The 18,212-nt window shown below is 41.1% G+C and overlaps 1 long non-coding RNA gene across 1 annotated transcript in view; it reads right to left on the bottom strand.

Moving 5' to 3' along the window:
- Positions 1-241: 241 nt before the first annotated feature.
- LOC138259197 (uncharacterized) overlaps positions 242-18,212 on the bottom strand; it is a 68,956-nt gene continuing 50,985 nt past the window's right edge. The window contains exon 3 of the long non-coding RNA XR_011198666.1: positions 242-806. This is a non-coding gene — a long non-coding RNA (uncharacterized lncRNA). The remainder of the gene's footprint in view (positions 807-18,212) is intronic.

The raw sequence follows: 18,212 nt of genomic DNA, 5'->3' as shown, positions 1-18,212 counted from the left end.
GTGAAAACAATCAATAACACACTGTGGTCTAAGAAGGGTATTTTATTTTATTTTTGCATTAGGGTTTGGATACGGTTACGAGTTAGTCATCAGTTACTTTGTACAGCATTTGTGTGCCAGCAATATCTTTTAGGCGTATCTGTTTGAGAACAATTCAAAAAGGGAAACTTTTCTGTGTGTATACACTCCTCCATCAGCACACTGGGATGTGACTCAGAATGACTGGCACCACCTACATAAATCAGCTTCTGGTCTAACGTTAAATGAGCAGGATTTAAGTGCATTTGTAGTGTGGCCATTTTTATTGTAGCTTTATGCGTGTTAGCTTAACGTATTAGGCCTCTGTGCACTTTGCCCTAGATGCATTTTATTTAGCCTCGCACTGTTATTTTACAATAACCAGTTTCACGGTCTTGTTTTATTTCCTTCTATCATACTGTTTAGCTTACTTCAGCACTGTGTTCTCAAACAATACATTCTTGCTCACTCTGTGCTTCAGTCAAGGATACAGTCTGGTACATTGCCGATAGACGTGGTAGAAGTTTAGTCTTTATGGTTCGTAGACAGTACACATCCTTACGCAGGAACATCAGGGTGTTAGTTCACATCAATAGTATAAAAACACTTTCTAGTCCCGGTACACGGAAGAGGGAGATTCCGAACAGGAACCCACAACTAGATGCTGACTGCCCTGTTGCAGATGCTGATCCAGATCACAGGCCTTTGCTCAGGTATGAAGGTTGATGTCCTCTAGGGGAAACCAGAAAGGCAGGCTTAGAGCTTCACATGCTGTGATCTAAACATAACTTAGAGAGAACATATTTTAGTTACAATATGATAGCCTTATTTTTATGTTTCACTCTCCTCGTTACTATTTCCATCTTACTGTGTTGTATGGTTCTGGTTATTGCGGCTCACGCCTTGTTATCTAAAATGCAGTTGTTTTATTAAACTAATCTTTGAAACTCAAACTGCCTTTGTCATTTATATTTGAGACCGCACTTTGTATGAGAGAACTGGTTGTGACCTGAGTGACCACGACTTCCCTGGGAAGTACTAAGATGACATGCGCTCGGCTGCCCAATTGTTTCTTCCCTTCGGGAGAGATGAGGCACTGCTAGGAGCATAACCCGGATTTGGGGTAACAAGGGTCCTTCATCGTGGGTTAGACTTAGTCCCCCACACTGTGAACGATCTTGCTGCCCAAAAATCCAGTAGAATCATTAGGATAATGAGAGCCTACGCAACACATTTAGATAGATTTTCATGACTCTCAATGCATTCTAGTCTTTGTATCATAAGAATATTCCTTATATTTTGCATTTAGTATTGATTTGGCTTAATTACATGTCATTTCTCAAAATTAATCATGAAGGCACTAGCAAAGTGCAAGTGAAAGCTTTATTACCAGGGTACATTAATGAATCCATTAATACACCCCTCCATCCCCACCTTAGGGAGTTTCAGATACTGGGGTACTGGTAAAATGGAAAGTGGTATGGGATTCACCCACCAATTACAGGTGGGATCCTGAAGGTCACCTTAGAAATAAGAAATTACTGGGGAAATTGGTAATTGAAAATTGGTAAACCTGTTCCTGATCTCTTTGATTATTCTATATTTCCTCCCGGTATTTCACTGAGAGAGGCCAATTGCTTCGGGCATATGGAGTTTCTGAGTAGAGGACACAAGAGTCACAGAGTTGTCACTGAGCTCCTTTTTCGAGAGAAACAATAACTCCTGTTATTGGTCTCATTGGAATTAATGATCATTCGAAACGACAGCATGGGTTTTTTTCTTTTACGGAATGAAAGGTAGAAGAATGTCCACACTTCTCACCGGCCATGGGGACAAGTGCATGGTAACACCTGAATTCCATGCAGCTGCTTCAACACCTGCAGAATATCTTCTGCAGTGCACCTATAGATGCCAACCTCGTCCTTTACTCTGTTCATAATTCTAAACACTCATCCTCACAGCGCCAACAGCAGGCAGATCCCACAGACTGGTATCATCTCACCACAACTTTGCTTCGCATGCGCACAAGCAGAATCTGCCTGATAGCATGTTGCAGTTCTTTCTATTGTGGTATTAACAACGCTGTGTTTTGTTTTGTTGCTCTATGTTAAAGATGATATGCTAAGAGTGAGTAAAATGATGTAGGGAATCTTTGAATTAGTGTAAACAACTGATAATAACTCTAGGTGGCAATCCACCCCATAATTTATTTAATCTCTGTCACCAAATAAGAGCAATCATGTGCAAATAAGCCTTGCCACACCCCAGAAGGGTCACAGCAACAGGTGCCCCCTTCCACAAGAAATCACATTAAGACCTTACAATGCATTAATTTTCATAACAAAATAAACGAGGACACACACACGCACTACAAACATGCTCTTCTGCATTGTGTGTTATAAAAAATGTGATTGTTTTGAAGGAGTATCCAAAAAGTGCATAAAAGCGCAGTGCTCAGTGCAGTGATAAGCACTATACATACAGTAAGAAGGCAGAGTAACTAAACATTGTTATTGGTCATGAGGAACAATTAAAATAAGTGTCAATACAGTACTTGGGCTAAGGATGCGATCTACATAAAAACATAAGTTGCAGAATCTTGTTGGTGCCACTTATTAGATGTTGACATTTCAACCCCAGTGAAAAAATCAGAGGGTCATCATCAGGACGAAATATACATAGAAAGGCATCTGTGACAGATGGTTCCAAAATGGTGTATCAGATCTGTGCTATAACATCAGCTGACATAAGTATACAAGCTGAAGTAAATTACTATATGGAGAAGATGAAGACAACTCTTTTGTGTTAGAGAACACTCACTATGTAATTTGGAATGGGATATATAATGAACTTACTGAGTCCCATATGCCTGCCAGTAGGTCAGGGCGAAAAGTACAATCAACCCAATCACAGCACCCGCCAATATGTCGGGTGGGATACTCCACCATGGAAATGGAAATGGAAGTCCCCTGTACAAAGGCTTAATGCCACAATGCACTGGGAACAATAGTGAACTTCATGGATCAGGAAATTGTTTAGAACCCTTTAAAAAAAACTGTTAGAATAAAATATTGAACTGATGTCAGTCTACATTGATCAATTAACCATGTACATGATAAATTGACTTAATACTGAGGTACATTTCAATCTGTGCTGCAGAAGGCACATATGATGTGTGATTTGTGATACACTCATTATGTTTGCTTAGAACACTTGACACAGAAATGCTATGTGAGATGGTCATGATACAATTGACCAAATTGTTCAAATGTTTTACTTGGGGTCATATGCACTTCATATGGTATACGTAATCCAGTGATACATTAGCCTCAACCATACCTTCAAAGTCCATTACAAAGACTGAGCAATCACAAAGGAGTTCCACAACCTTTAGAGGTGTGTGCCACAGACAGACTGCCAGTGTAAACTCACAGAACTTTATGGGCCCTTTCGCAAAGACAAATTTTGTTGTAAATCTAGGTTTATGCCGCAATTTACTGTTTTTTACTCCTGATGAGAGTACCTAAGGGATTCCTGACAGGCATGTGTTCTTCTACCCCTTCAGATTTTTCCGCCACAACCGCAGATAAATCCACATTCGTAAATCCTATCAAAAGGTGAGAATCGCCAATTTCCAAGTCATGGTTTGCCTTGAAAGTTTGCGAACGCCCATTAACTTGAACATAGTTCAGTCTTGTTCCTTTCCAACCTGGAAATGGTGGAGGACTTACTTGATGGGGAGGGAAAAGGATCACCCTCAGTGTTGCTGGCATGTAAGGGAAGAGGTTTTCCCCACGGGAAAAAAACGTTTTCCACACGGAGGAAAAAAAGAAAAATGTTCTTTCACGCTACAGCATTGCCTCCATTATGGAGAACTACTCCTAGTGGGAATAGGACCCTGTGGGACACGTCAGCTGACATTCCAGTTGTATACCTTGAAACCTGAGCATCATGCAGCTTTCCAGGCAGATTATGAGAATGTTGGTCAACACAAAATAAATGTAAAAATACAGTCAGGTGTTATCAGCACATTTCAGACCATATTTTGGGGCTTATTTTCGTGAATCGGGTCCTATATGTTTGGACAATAGTTTGTGATCTTTGTGTTAGCTGTGCAGAGCAGACTTTCGCATTTAAATGCTACAATTTGTGGACTCATGACCTTTCCTTTTACATTTCAGCTGTACTCACTGAGGAGTGTCTGTGCGCGTTTTTTGCCTCTTCGTCTTCGTTTCAACATTTCATTAGCTATTTTCTTACACAGTCTGGTTTGAAGGATCCTGTTTCACAAAAATGCTCTGATATTTAATTTTCTTGTGAAATATAAAACATTGTTTAATTTTCCACATGAACAAACTGACCTATACAGTACAACAGAGCACAGAATCATGGACACCTGTGCACAAGTACCTTCAATGCAGTAACAAACCTGGGGAAATATTAAACTTAAGCCAAAATTGTTTTCATGGCGTATGTGGACACTCCTATGACCTGTCTTGTAAGGCACACGTTCACCCCATTGGCAACTTTGTACAGAACTCAATGGTACTCATTTGTTCAGGTTCTGAAAAATGGAAGGCTGAGAGAACATCCTGGAATGTGAACCATGGACCATAGGGTCCAAAAAAAATGGCTGCCGGGAATGCATTAGTACGCTGAGCTACCAGACTTGCCATAAATGCACACACATTCACAAACTTGCATTCTTATCCAACCGATTACAAGAGGGAAGCCGGCACTTGGCACTACAGTAAGGAATGCTATTATTGTAAAACTTACATGAGCACATACATAATACATTTCTCTAGATGCTCCCCTTCAGTAATGCTGCAATGAGAGGCCTATGAGCCAAAATTAAGTCGCACAGAAATCCAATAGAAGAGAATAAGCCTGAAGCCTTGTGTGCTGAGGTGGAACTCCTCTAAACCCTTTGACACTGCCTCACTATATACTGTGAGAGAATTACAGGCGGTGCTCTTGAAATGTCTGCAAGATATCGAGGCAGATCAGAAGCCTACTCAAACCAAAAGCTGCAGACTGGGTATTACATTTCCGCATACACTTCTAAGAGAATAAAGGGGTCTGTGGTATCCATGTTGGTTGTATGTAATTAGGTTGACTTTAAAATGTCAACAACATTCACCTTTGACAATTCCAATCAGGTAAGAATTCCAATGATGTCATATATTTAACGTCTTTCGAGCCTTAATCACTAAACCCCTTTACTATCTCATACTGTATTGCTAGCCGTCCCAGAACCCTATAAGCCCAAACACCCCCCTTAACACTACTAATCACTGAGCCCTGCCAGGCCCTTGCTACCTAAATCCTAATAACCTTCTATCTGCACCCTTCTCTGAACCCTAAAAATCCTGTACTATCCCTTAACACAAAATACCCTTCCTTGAACCTAAAACCCCTCACTTCTGTTATTGCTCCACTTTCTTCAACCATATTACTTTTTAACGCTACCCTTTCCTGAACCTCAAAAAACCTAACTACACTTTAATGTTACCCTACCCTGAACCCTTAACACCCTTCAATATCTCTTAGTGAGACCCTTCTCAGAACCTAAAAACCCTTACTTCCCTTTATTGGTAGCAGTCCCTGAACACTACCAACCCCTTACCACCTCTTTACGCAACCTTCCCTGAATCCTAAAAACCCCTTACTGACCTTTAACTCTTCCCCTTCCTGAACCCCTAAAAAAAGTTACTATCTTTTAGTGCTGTCCTTTCCTGAGCCCTAAAAGCCCCCTAGGTCCCCTTACTGCCCAATTATACACCCTTCCTCCTGAATCTTATAAGTCCCTTACTACACTTTAATGCTACCCTTTCCTGAATCCTAAAAGCCCTTCACAAGTCCACCACCCCTTCCCTACTTCACTGTAAATGCTTCTCTCCAATCTAGCAGGAGGCTGCCTTCCTGCACCTACCCTTAGTACAGTTACCTTTGATCTATAAGGCACAAAGGTGTTTTGACTTTTTTGTAGCCACAACTTTTTTAATCTAGCTTTTTCAGTAGGCTACATTTTTGGTACAATTTTACCAGTCTTATTTTTTCCCACAATATAGATGCTGCAAACTTTGATAAAGCTAATTTTTTGCAGAGTGTCATGCAATCTAAACTTCCATGTCTACTCAAAGTACTTTCACTGTTTCTATCATGGTAATCCTAAAAACAAAAAGAAAAAGGTGATACAATGCAGCAATTGCGTCGTTTTGTGGGCATGTACACCAGTCATGCACGCATACAAAAAGATGTGAGCATTTTTTTTTTTTTTACAGATTTGGGTCAGTGTTTAAAAAACATAAATAAGTAGTACATAAACAAGTGTGGTTGAGGGGCTAGCACCATAGAAGACCAGGGTAGGGAGACTGGGGTGGGAGAAAGCAAACATGGGAGGATGAAAGCAATGTGGAGAGGGGGCAGTAGAGGAGAAGCAACTGGCAAGATAGAAGTTGGGTGTGAGCAGGAGGAAGCAACATGAAGGGTAAGGAGGAGAAGCAATAGGTGAGAAAGAAAAAACAGCAACAGTGAGTGAAGGGGAAGAGAAGCACATGAGGGAGACAGCTGGCAAACTCATGCACTCACTCCAAAGGAGTGTTTAACCCAAAATAAAAAAGTAGTGCGTTTTAAAGCAAACAGTGGAAACATAGAAGCCAGACAATCAAAGCGGTTGGTAAAGAGGCTATGTTCTATGGGAGGGACAAACACAAGACTGACAAGCCATGACACAAGAAGTAGACAAATAAGAATGACAGGAAAGTGAACCAATTGTAAGCACTGGGCAGACTCCTATCCCCAGTATTTTGTTGGTAAGTCCACTATATGATTTGTAACAGACAGCACACTTGCTGTCTAGAAGGCTTGACCTTAAAATGGCAGCCACCTTATATTTAGCTCTTATTTCACCAATCTTTATTAAATCTAAAATTAAGTTGTGTGTACCTTACTATTTTGCAATCACTAGGCTGCTTTGTACAAACAGCTCTCATATCCAGCTGATACCAGTTTGCATTCCTTAGATAAACTGCTCCTTTTTCCAAGTTGTCTGTGCCCAATCGTCTCAAACTGTCCAGGATAAAAGCCTCCAACCAGCCTCTCGTCAGCTCCAACCCATATCTTGTCTGAGACTCTGCTCCTTTATCAGAAACACTAGTTAAACTCACTGGGTGGCAGTAGGTGCAGCGTAATAACAGCCTCTTATTGGCCACAAATCTCAGCCCTTTCTATCTGGAAACCTGTGGGGCTAATCAGTCTCCATGTGTCCCCTCTAACCCACCCAGCCCACCTGTGAAGATGAGTTGTTCCTGATCTCCTTAGAGTGAATCACGAGCCATTGCCAAGGGCAGGGAAGGCGACTTCTCATGGGGCAGATTAGGGGAACCAGCAAGTGGCCTAGACAATGACCTGCCTTAGATTATTGGATGGAAGAGTTGTAGGCTCATCTGTACTGCAAACATGTTTGGACACAACATGATCTGGGGGCTCTACAGCTGTGTGTGTGCGGGGGAAGGGGCGACTGTATAGGTATGTCCCTGAATGAGTAGATTAAGAAACTAGAACGGGTTGGTCATAGGTTTGCTAGTTAGGACATAAATGGATAGGTACAGGGACGGTTTATCATCTCTTGCATATGAACGTGTGCTTTCACTCTCACCATTCAAGAGAGGTGCATAATATACTATAAGATAGGCCGGCCAGGTTTTGCAGACAACAATACATTTCTACTGAAAAGTGGTGCAAAAGAGGGGGAATTAAAGGATTTCCCCTAAATAGAGGCAGTGTATGTATGCTGCAGTACACAGCACTGATTTAACACATCTGAACATTATGTGGTTGTCACATACATATTTGTATTAGCTGGATATGTCTCCACCATACTACCACAAATCCTAAAACCTAAGCAAGATAGTGCGTCGTCTCCTCTGATCAGTAGCTGGAAGCTATGAGCCACACAAGGCATTAACTCAAAGATGATACCAGCATGTGGCTCATTCCTTTGTTTTCTCCTACACAACAGCACATTTAGATGTTGTGTTCTGTGGTGTGGAAATTTGAGTAAGTTATGGGCCCAAGTGTGGTAAACCTGTAGACCTCCTATTTGGTGGTCTTGTTGCATGGGCATGCCCAGTTCCACAGGATGACAGTACCAGTGTTACACTATCTCTGATTTGCCAAGTGCCTCATGGCACTCCATGATACATCTGGTGCAGTGCCAGCTGTATATTCCTATGACCCACGCTAACATTGGCACGTTCTCCTTTAGAAAATGACATACTTTTTTATATGTAATTGCAGTACAGTGCATTTTCTATCCACTGAATATTACAGAACCTTCAGCAGGAGAGCCAAGGGTAGCAGCATAGGGCATCTTTGGCTGTGTGACACAGTACGCTCCTTTTTGCACATCCCTAATATGTGTGGCATACCCCTGCATACCCCTGCAGGCGTTGCTGCTAGAGCTATAGCATAGTTTTGTCTAGGAATGTGTTGTCTAAATTTCTGTTTGCAGGAGTGTGCTATAATTCTAAATGCAAAGTAGTTTACATAAGTGTATTGTTGTTCTTCACCTGTGCAAGGAGAATGCAAGGTGCAGTAATGTCCTTCACTGGTTCTGTGTGGTGAAGGGGCAACAATAGAGACATTTTTATGTAAAGGTGTGTGTGGGTTTATTCTTTAGTGACTCCTTGCTATGTAAACTCCAAATGATGTCATGATTAGATATTGATTGAAATATTTCTATTACACCTTTTTCCTCAATGCTCCAGTTTTGATTGATTTCTTTCACCTTATATTTCTTCATTATTCATTGATTTAAAGGTAAATTACTGCCTTGCTCAATTGACCCCTTATATTCTGTAAAGACTAGTACTCTGGCTCACCTACTTTTTTCCTGCCCCTACCTTCAACTAAGGTTGCCTACCCATAATGCAGTGCGGCTCTGTGAGACCTAGTGGCTCCCCTGATCCCTTCTTTTCTTCTCTGCACCCCACCCACAAGCCATGCAAGAGAACTTAGGATGCTGTTACGAGCTTTGCAACCAACCATGATAAATTAACATGTGGTTTTCTTGAGATTCTTAATCTGTGGCAATAACCTATGAGTTCTATGCTGATCATCTTTAACCAGCCCGTTTTCTATTACATTCATCTGCTTCCCCCTGTAAAATATGCTACATAGCAACCAGAAATTTCAAAATGGGATAACATAAATCCCGCAAACAACGTCTGAAATGTATTTTCTATGTATTGGATAGCTGGAGAAATAACTGTTCAATATTTTTGGATAATGATTGATAGTCTGTGAGCAATGTCTGATCTACATTATACTTAAAAGAAAACTGCATTAAAATACTTTTAAAACAGATTATTTTTCAAATACTTGGGGCCTCATTTACAAGGCCTTTGCACCACGATTGCATAATTGTTTTTGACGGTGCGGTGGCGCTAAGCAGTGCTTTACACTGCTCCAGATTTACAAACTGACCCATTGTGCCCAATGCATCAGTTTGTAAAGCCGTGTGTCACATTATACCTGCATCATGTATAATTTATGCAAGGTGGGGGTTCCCAGGCAAAAAGCCATGCAGAACTGACGCAGTGAAATGTATATTTCACTGCATCATTCTGCGACTACACTGCGTAAAAATTTTAATGCCTGCTCAGAGCACGGGTCTTTTTTCTATGGGAGCCTTCCTCGCATTGCCGGAGTTGCGTCATTTCTTTTTTTTTACGCTAGTCCATCAATGTGTCAGAATTTCTGACACATCTGTGAAAATGTGTGCCATGGAGCTCTGTACAGTAAATACATCGAATTATGGTGTTGTTAGGGAATCGTTGGGCAGCACAAGAAATCTGATGCATCGGGTCGATGCCTCAGTTTCTTGTAAATGAGGATCTTAATCTATATAGTTTTGTGTAGGAATCCTTTACTCTATGAGCATAAAAGTAGCTTGTGCAGAAATCCATCAGTGTAGCCTCATACCCCTTTTGTTGGGATTCAGAGAGCACTGCCGACTACTTGTCTGATGTTAATATTTGCCATCAGTGTCAGGTAACCCGAGACTTCGCTTGCCTTGTGGATAAAGGCTGCAGTCAAAACTAAAAGATCAAATTAGATTATTGATTAATTTAATACTATGGTGGATATTGGATCTGCTTTTTTTCATTTTGAACATCAGACTTCATTAAATTTGCATTGCAGTTGATTACAACCCATTAGGAAACTGAATTTGGGAAGTTTAATTACATGGTTATATACTGTACATGTGGTGACACATACTCCCGGCTTCAGTTTCTGAGTCTTACAGCTTCATTCGTCTACAGTGAATTCTACGGGTTGGGCTACTCTGTCTGAATGTGAGACATGACTGAGTGTCATGCTCGGCTGTCACCCTGCAGGATTTTCATCTAAGACAGCAGGCGGCTGTCTGTATGGATTTTTTGATATTAGCAAATACCTCAGTCTAGATGTATCAGTTAGGTAATATGTTTAGAGTAATGTAAACCGAGATCGGAGAACACATTTTCCCAGAAAGCACACGGACCAGCGAATTTGCTGAACATCATGTTCCATTAGGTCATTACTGCAAATTCACCTTATGGTTCGCTCATGAGGAATTATGTTTCATGCCTTGAAATTGGTGCACACATGTGTAGCACATTTCAATATTATAAGTCCTTTTTCATAATCAAAAGAGAAAGAAAGTGAGAGAATATAAACACCAAATATGTTTTAACTCATTAAATATTCTCCTGCTGATTAAAATGGTTATGTTCTGTTGTTTTGATACTGTGGATCTGAAATTTGTGTTCATTTTAGTCACATTGATCTACGTTAAATGAAAGTTGGCACTGATTTGGCTAGGGCGGATTCGTGGAAGAACGGATTGCAAGAAACGTGAAACCCCAAGGTCTGTTATCCTTCTCGGTAGAGCGAACGCACAGAGTGGCAGAGCACTTACAAAAGCGATTACAGTATGCCTCTCGGACTCCAATCCAATGCAAACTTAAACTGCAATCTCCCATCCAGCAGTGGTAAGGCCCCGGAGCCCAATTAATTTTTCACAGAACTTTTCAAGCGTCTATCAGGAAACATGCGGAATTGATGTTATGGAGACGAGAAGTGGCGACTGCAATGAATATGCGAATAGCTAAATTAACGTTAATTAGAGAGGGAGGAGCTGTCAAAAGATTGGGTATCATACAGACCAATATCACTATTAAATATGGAAACCAATGTACTTGCCACTGTTCTGGCAACAAGGCTCTCTTAAAGTTTCGGTGGATTAATCCACCCAGACCAAGAGTTTAAATGCATTAATCCATCCAGACCAAGCGGACCGTATGCACAGAAGGCCAACTAGGCATACTCTTCGGACGCTTAATTCACCCGCTCTATAGTGGCCACTCTAACGCTAAACGCCAAGAAGGCATTTTGGTCTGTAGACTTGAGCTTCTTTTTCTCTATCCCTAAATAGAATGAGGTCAGGAAGTGTTTTTTTCTGGGTGAAACTGTTACACACATAATCGATGGCGCATGTCTGGGGGACAGCCTGCTAACCCTGCCAACGCGTCCCTTACTAGATAATTTATTCACTCTGGGACTCGTTTTAGGCCGATTAATCTTTTGACCCTGATTGAAGACACCTTAAGACGAGATATCTAATCCACATGTCAATCAATTAGTCAATAACGTCATCAATATTCACCATAACAAATCAATTAGATTAATCAATAACATTAATAAGACTCGGAAACCACCATGACCTTTCAGTCATGAATAACCACACCAGTTTAGTACGATTTTATAATGTTTATTCCCTCTTGATTACAATTCTACTAGTAAGTTTATTAGTCTCAAAACTATGAAACACATCAGCATTGTCATAATATGGCACCTCGAATAAGATTTCGTCAAAGCAAAGATCACGAACATTAGAACATAACACAACGTCAACATAGGTTAACCTTAGCAGAGTATCATTAGCGCATTATTCAACAAAGCATTGATTCAGTCATTTGTCTATTTGTGTCCGTTTAGTGAACTTCTTAACTACCCTCGAATTAGCATTGGCATGTTGGGCTTCATGCAAAACAATTTAGCAACACAAATTTAGAAAACATCTAACTATGGTCTCTGACAAAAGAAGCAGTTGGTACCTAGAAAAGAAAGGCAAACAGACAATTACAATTTCATCATCATATCGTTACCCTCCGTAATGGGTCAGCATACAGAGTCAATCTTCGTCCTCAGGACATCCGTTGATTCACCATCAGCCAGGAAACACAGCAAAGTTCAGCAAGACGGGGTAAGAAGGGACACTTCCCTCATAAGGAGGAGAAGTATAGAACGGGCAAGGTAAGGGTGAGGATGGTTTGAGGAGTCAAACAGCAAAGTCTTTAGGCAGAGTGACAAAGTGTCTGGGTAATAGCAAGAATAGATCGCAATGGCATCCCCAATGGCTCCTCGTGTCCAAGGTTTTTATCCCTTTTCTGTTGTATAGTTCCCTAATTTTTAATTGGGCAGGTTTCGGCACACCACTATCTCCATCCAATGGTTTACCAGTCGTACCATCAAAATTGTCACCTCATAACAGTTCTCAGGTAGTTTATTGGTTCTTGTGATTGACGTCTCCAACGGGTAGAATGTCCGGTATGATTTCATATTCACGTAGTCCTCTCGCATCCCCAGTCAGTGGTTCCATTGTCTATACCGGTTTAGGCAACCTTGTACCTGTTGCAAGTCTACACAGTTGCATTCAGCAAGAATGTTTCCTTGAGCAAGTCGAGTTTCATGAGAACGGATCTACTACAGTTACACTCATCTTCTAGTTTCTAGAAAAATACGATAACATGTCCTTCAGCAAGTCAGCACACTGCACGTTAGAAAAACACATTTAATATGAAACCAGGCAGCTAGGCCCCGACTCATGCTAACTAAGGCCTAGTGAATTAATTAGCAAAACCTTAATGTATAGCTCTTAATACTAATACAAAATCATACATTAGTGCATCAATAACTCATTATTAGTCAATTTTATTAGTCCCCGTATATATTGGCGGCCACTCCCCGTGGGCACATTTCGGACTCACGTTAGTGAAACACATTAATACATTTTCTATGCGGCATTATTATGCATTAGTTCATAAACATTTTCATGTTAATTTTGATTATAAGAGCTATGCTCCAACAATCCCTCCTCTGATGACACTTGTCATCACACAAAAACCTTTCCCTTCACAACCTTTTACTTTTTTAATTCATGAATTTCAATTTCTTCTCCCCTCCTTGATTTTGCATAAATTTCTTTGAATATTTTCTCCTTTTTCTTTTCCTCTTTCCTTTTATTGCGTTTTGCCAATATTTCTCTAATTCTTTTACTAAGTTTGCACGATAACCATAGTCCAAATTAACAAGCTAGAACAATCAATATACCCCATATTATTTTTGCAAGTATCCCATTCCAAATACTACTAAACCAACTCCCTACTTTAGCAAGTCCCTTTCCAACCTTTTCCCAAACTCCAGTTTCCTTCAGCTCCTTCAAATCTGTACTATCTCTTGTTAGGTTAGTAAGCATACTCATAATCTTATTACTATTGTCAGGAATGAATGTACAACAGTGACGCTCATTAAGCATCTTACAGACTCCGCCACTCTTCGCTAAAAGAATGTCTAAAGCAACGTGGTTTTGAAGAGTCATAGCCCTCTCCGTAGCAAGTTCAGTATCCATCAGGAGTATAGCCCCTGTGAAGTTTGTCAGCATGTTATCCACAATAGTAGACAACTTTTGCATCTTTATGGAGTTTAAAATAACCCCTACTGAAGGAATTATGGCTCCAAATATATCACCTATGACAGCAGCCACTGTCTCTCTCTTTTGTCTAGTATGATGTTATTCAGACATTATAGGAAATTTCTTTAAGTCGTCAAATTGGTAGATCTTTGGGAAAACTATTCCCAAATAACATGTCCCATACCATCCCTTTGGAAGACGGTAATAAGCATTAAGTCCACATATGTAATAGATCCCAGGGATCGCTGGATCCTGTCCATTTAACATGAATGTCCACTTACTCTGAAACAAAAACACATGTCTGCATTCACTCGTTCCCCCAAATAAAGTGTCATGATCAGATTTTGGCCTATATATACAAAGCTTTCCTACGTGTAATGCATCCACAGCTGGCTTGCCCTGCGCCTTTATTGCACTAAAAGCATAATCATTCGCAAACGTTCGTTTTCCTAATCCCTTTTCTAGCTTTTCCTTTAACGCTTTTCTTCTATCATCAGTGTGATCTAAGAAGCTCTTCTCTACAGGCGGTTGTGAGCAGGTTAGATTATTGCGGTGCGCATAAGCTGTCCCAAATGTCAGTGTCGGCTCAAAGAAACCCCTAACTATTTTTATATTATGTTCCTTAGCTATTTTACTTAAAAACTCAATTATAGGCACAAAAGAAAACACTACATCTAGATTAGAATAGAAGTATTGAATATGTTCTTGATCATAGAATCTTGTTAATAGCAAACTACAGCTTATTCCGTAGGTAAGTGGCAAACTATGATAAGTAACCCCTTCTTGTACTGACGAAGAAATCTTCGTGCACACATAGCAATTCTTCGCATCCATTGTTTCAACATACTCATTCAACAAGCGATAGAAGACATTAGTAGATAGTTCCTTTTTCGTATTAGTTCCCTCATGCAAATACTTTGTATCCTGCTCAAACCTCTCCCATGGTGTTAGTGTAGCAGTCTCAGGAATTGAAGCACTGTTAATCGCACTCTTATCCACCAATGGCATTCCCACAATCACACCTATAATTACTATTGCACACACAACACCCAGAATAACACTTAACCATCTACGAATGCTACCCCTATTATCATTATCTCTAATGTTACTCGTGATCTGTAAAGAATCCGAGAGCAGAATAATATAAAGCAAACAATCAACTTGAGGAAGATCTAAAGCTTTTTTTCTTTTCTTTTCGTGCAAAGTCTCTCTCTTGGCAAGTATTTATAGCGTTTCACTCACTCCCAGGACCCTTTGTCAAATCAGGTTAGCAGCTTGTCATAATTGGTTTTTCAGAGTCAATTCAGGTTAACAGTGTCACATCCAGTAATTTATCAGTCTCTTTTCTCAGGTTTCTCTCTCTATTTAATTTCAATTTAGCACAGTCTCTTTCTATGGTTGAATTCAGGTGCCGTAGTATTGACCTGGAATTTCTCGATCAAAACAGAATGCCAAGAACTCTTGTTGCCACTCAGCTGATGTCGCATAAGCCCATTCAGGACCTGCATATCTCCTGTTTGCAACTCTCTTTCTTTTCAGTTTGCGATCACCTTGTAACTCTCCTTCACTGAGATCTTCCTTCCTTGTTGTGTCAACTTCTTCCTCTATTGTTTCATCAATAACCACTTTCTCTTTTGCAGCTTGTGGTTCTGGCCAGTTATCTCCTTTAAGTGTTCAGGATGTTGAACAGTGCCCTCCTCTTGTGCTATGGTGTTTTCTCTTGATGGATCTGCAAGCAGCTCAGGAGGAGTCGGAACTCTTTGACCTCCTTCTACCTCACCTCCTTCGCCTTCAGGTTCTGTCAAGGGCTCAACTTCGAACCCGTATCCGTCTGCTTCTGGGAGAACCTCTCTTTGGGTCGGTCCTCCTGGCGCCTCAGTTGAGATAGGCTCACCGTCACCTCTCTGGATTTCGTTTGCTGTTTGAGTGACCAAGCCATCCTCAACAGCCTCTCCTTCAGTCCCAGTTCCCCTTTGATTACTCTCCGGCCCTGAGACTTCCTTCTCTGCAGCTGTTGTTTTTGACAATTCAAGTTCCTCATCAGATGGACACGTCACCTTCTTTGTGTGACTGGCATGGATCCAGTTTGGAAGTCCTGCACATTTCACAGCAGTAATAGTTGTCAGTATTACTTGATACAGCCCCTTCCAACGTGGCTCCAAACACAACTTCCTCACATGTTTCTTGACAACAACCCAATCACCGGCTTTCAGGCTGTGACCTGGATCATTTATCGGTGGCAATGTGGTAGCTTCCACCTGGTGAGAGAAAGAGCAGACCACGTCAGCCAGACCCTTGCAGTAGTCTAACACCATATAATCCATGATATTCACAAGAGCATTTGCAGGCACTGCTGGCAATCTCATAGCTCGGCCCATAAGAATTTCATGAGGAGACAGTCCTGTTTTCTTGTCGGGTGTGTTTCTCATTGACATCAGCACTAAGGGCAATGCATCTGGCCATTTCAAATTTGTGGCTGCACACATCTTTGCCATTCTCAACTTCAAGGTACTATTAATCTGCTCCACTAGTCCTGATGCTTCAGGGCGGTAGCTACAATGTAATTTCTGTTCAATGTTCAGGGCAGCACATAGAGCTTAATCACCTCATTGCTGAAGTGGCTTCCCCTATCTGATTCTAAAGAGATCGGAAACCCGAAACGTGGTATCAACTCCCTAAGCAGCAGCTTCGCTACTGTGAGACTGTCATTTCTACGTGTAGGGTAAGCTTCAATTCAGTGACTGAAAATGCACACAATCACCAACACGTACCTCAGACCTCCACATACAGGCATCGCAATAAAAATCCATCTGAATTCTGCTAAATGGACCTCCTGCTCTCCCAATGTGGCTCAAATTCACCACAGTCCCTTTCCCCGCATTCATCTGCTGACAGATAATGCACCTGTGACAGATAACTTCTGCAGCTTGTCTGAATTTTGGATTGAACCAATCGACTTTGAACAACCTGATCATTGCGTCTCTCCCAACATGTGCTTTACCATGGTAAAAACTCGCAAACTGTGACAAAAGGCTTTTTGGCAAAACCATTTTCCCCTCCTCTGAAACCCATAAATCATCAGATCTCTGTACGCATTGCATTTTGAGCCAAGAGCATTTCTCCTCTTTGCTGGCACGTCCCTGCAACGATCTCAACTCATCCAGTGTGTCAACCACCCTTACTGCATACCCTGAGCATGTTTCATTTTCAGTTTCAGGTAACAATTCCCATTGGTCTTGAAACGATATACAGTTCAATGCACAAAACCTTGCCACTTGATCTGCATATCCATTTCCCATTGACACAAAGTCTTGTGATTTAACATGAGCATTGCATTTTACCACGGCAATTTCAAGAGGTAATTGAATCGCGTGCAACAATTCCTTAATTCTTTCACCATTTTTCACTGGAGAACCAGAAGAGGTCAGGAAACCCCTCTGTGACCACAACTGGCCAAAATCATGGACAATTCCAAATCCATATCTGCTATCAGTATAAATAGTGACTTTCAGGTTCTCAGCAGTGTGGCATGCCCTAGTGAGAGCAATTAATTCAGCCACTTGAGCAGAGTATACTCTTTTGAGCCAGGATACTTCTAGGATACCAGAGATTGTACACACGGCATATCCAGCTCTCAGTACTCCTCCTGAGTCTCTCAGGCATGAACATCAACAAAGACAATGTAATCATTTTCTTCCAATTGGGTATCTTTAATGTCAGGTCTCGGTTTGGTGCACAGATCCGTTACCTCAAGACAATCATGTTCCACCTCCTCAGCATCATCAATGTCTGCATTTTCATTAGGAAGCAAAGTTGCCGGGTTCAACACAGTACATCTCTTCAAAGATACATTAGGTGACCCCAGTATAATTGTTTCATACTTTGTCAGGTGAGCATTCGTCATATGTTGAGTCTTTGTTCGGGTCAACAGAATTTCAACTGAATGTGGGACCATTACTATTAAGGGATGTCCCATCACTATACCTTCACACTGAGTGAAGCTTTGTCCAACTGCTGCAACTGCACGCAAACAACCCGGTAAGGCTGCTGCGACTGGGTCCAAAGTAGCTGAAAAATATGCTACTGGGCGGTTTGCACCTCCATGGACCTGTGTCAGGACAGACAAAGAACAAGCATCACGTTCATGACAAAACAATACAAAAGGCTTTGTGTAATCAGGCATACCTAAAGCTGGTGCCCTGCACATGCTTTCCCTCAGTTCAATGAATGCCCTAATCTCTTTCTCAGACATGGTTATGGCACCCGGGCCGTCTTGAATTTCTTTGACAGTCAACCACACCAAAGGTTTAGAGATAATCGAGAAGTTGGGAATCCATTGACGACAGTAGCCCACCATTCCCAAAAACATCCTAACCTCCCTCTTGGTAGT

Source organism: Pleurodeles waltl, chromosome 2_1 (genome assembly GCF_031143425.1).
Source record: "Pleurodeles waltl isolate 20211129_DDA chromosome 2_1, aPleWal1.hap1.20221129, whole genome shotgun sequence".
Lineage (NCBI taxonomy): Eukaryota > Metazoa > Chordata > Amphibia > Caudata > Salamandridae > Pleurodeles > Pleurodeles waltl.
The sequence above is the reverse complement of the archived record's forward strand: the minus strand, read 5'-3'. Positions and strand labels throughout refer to the sequence as shown.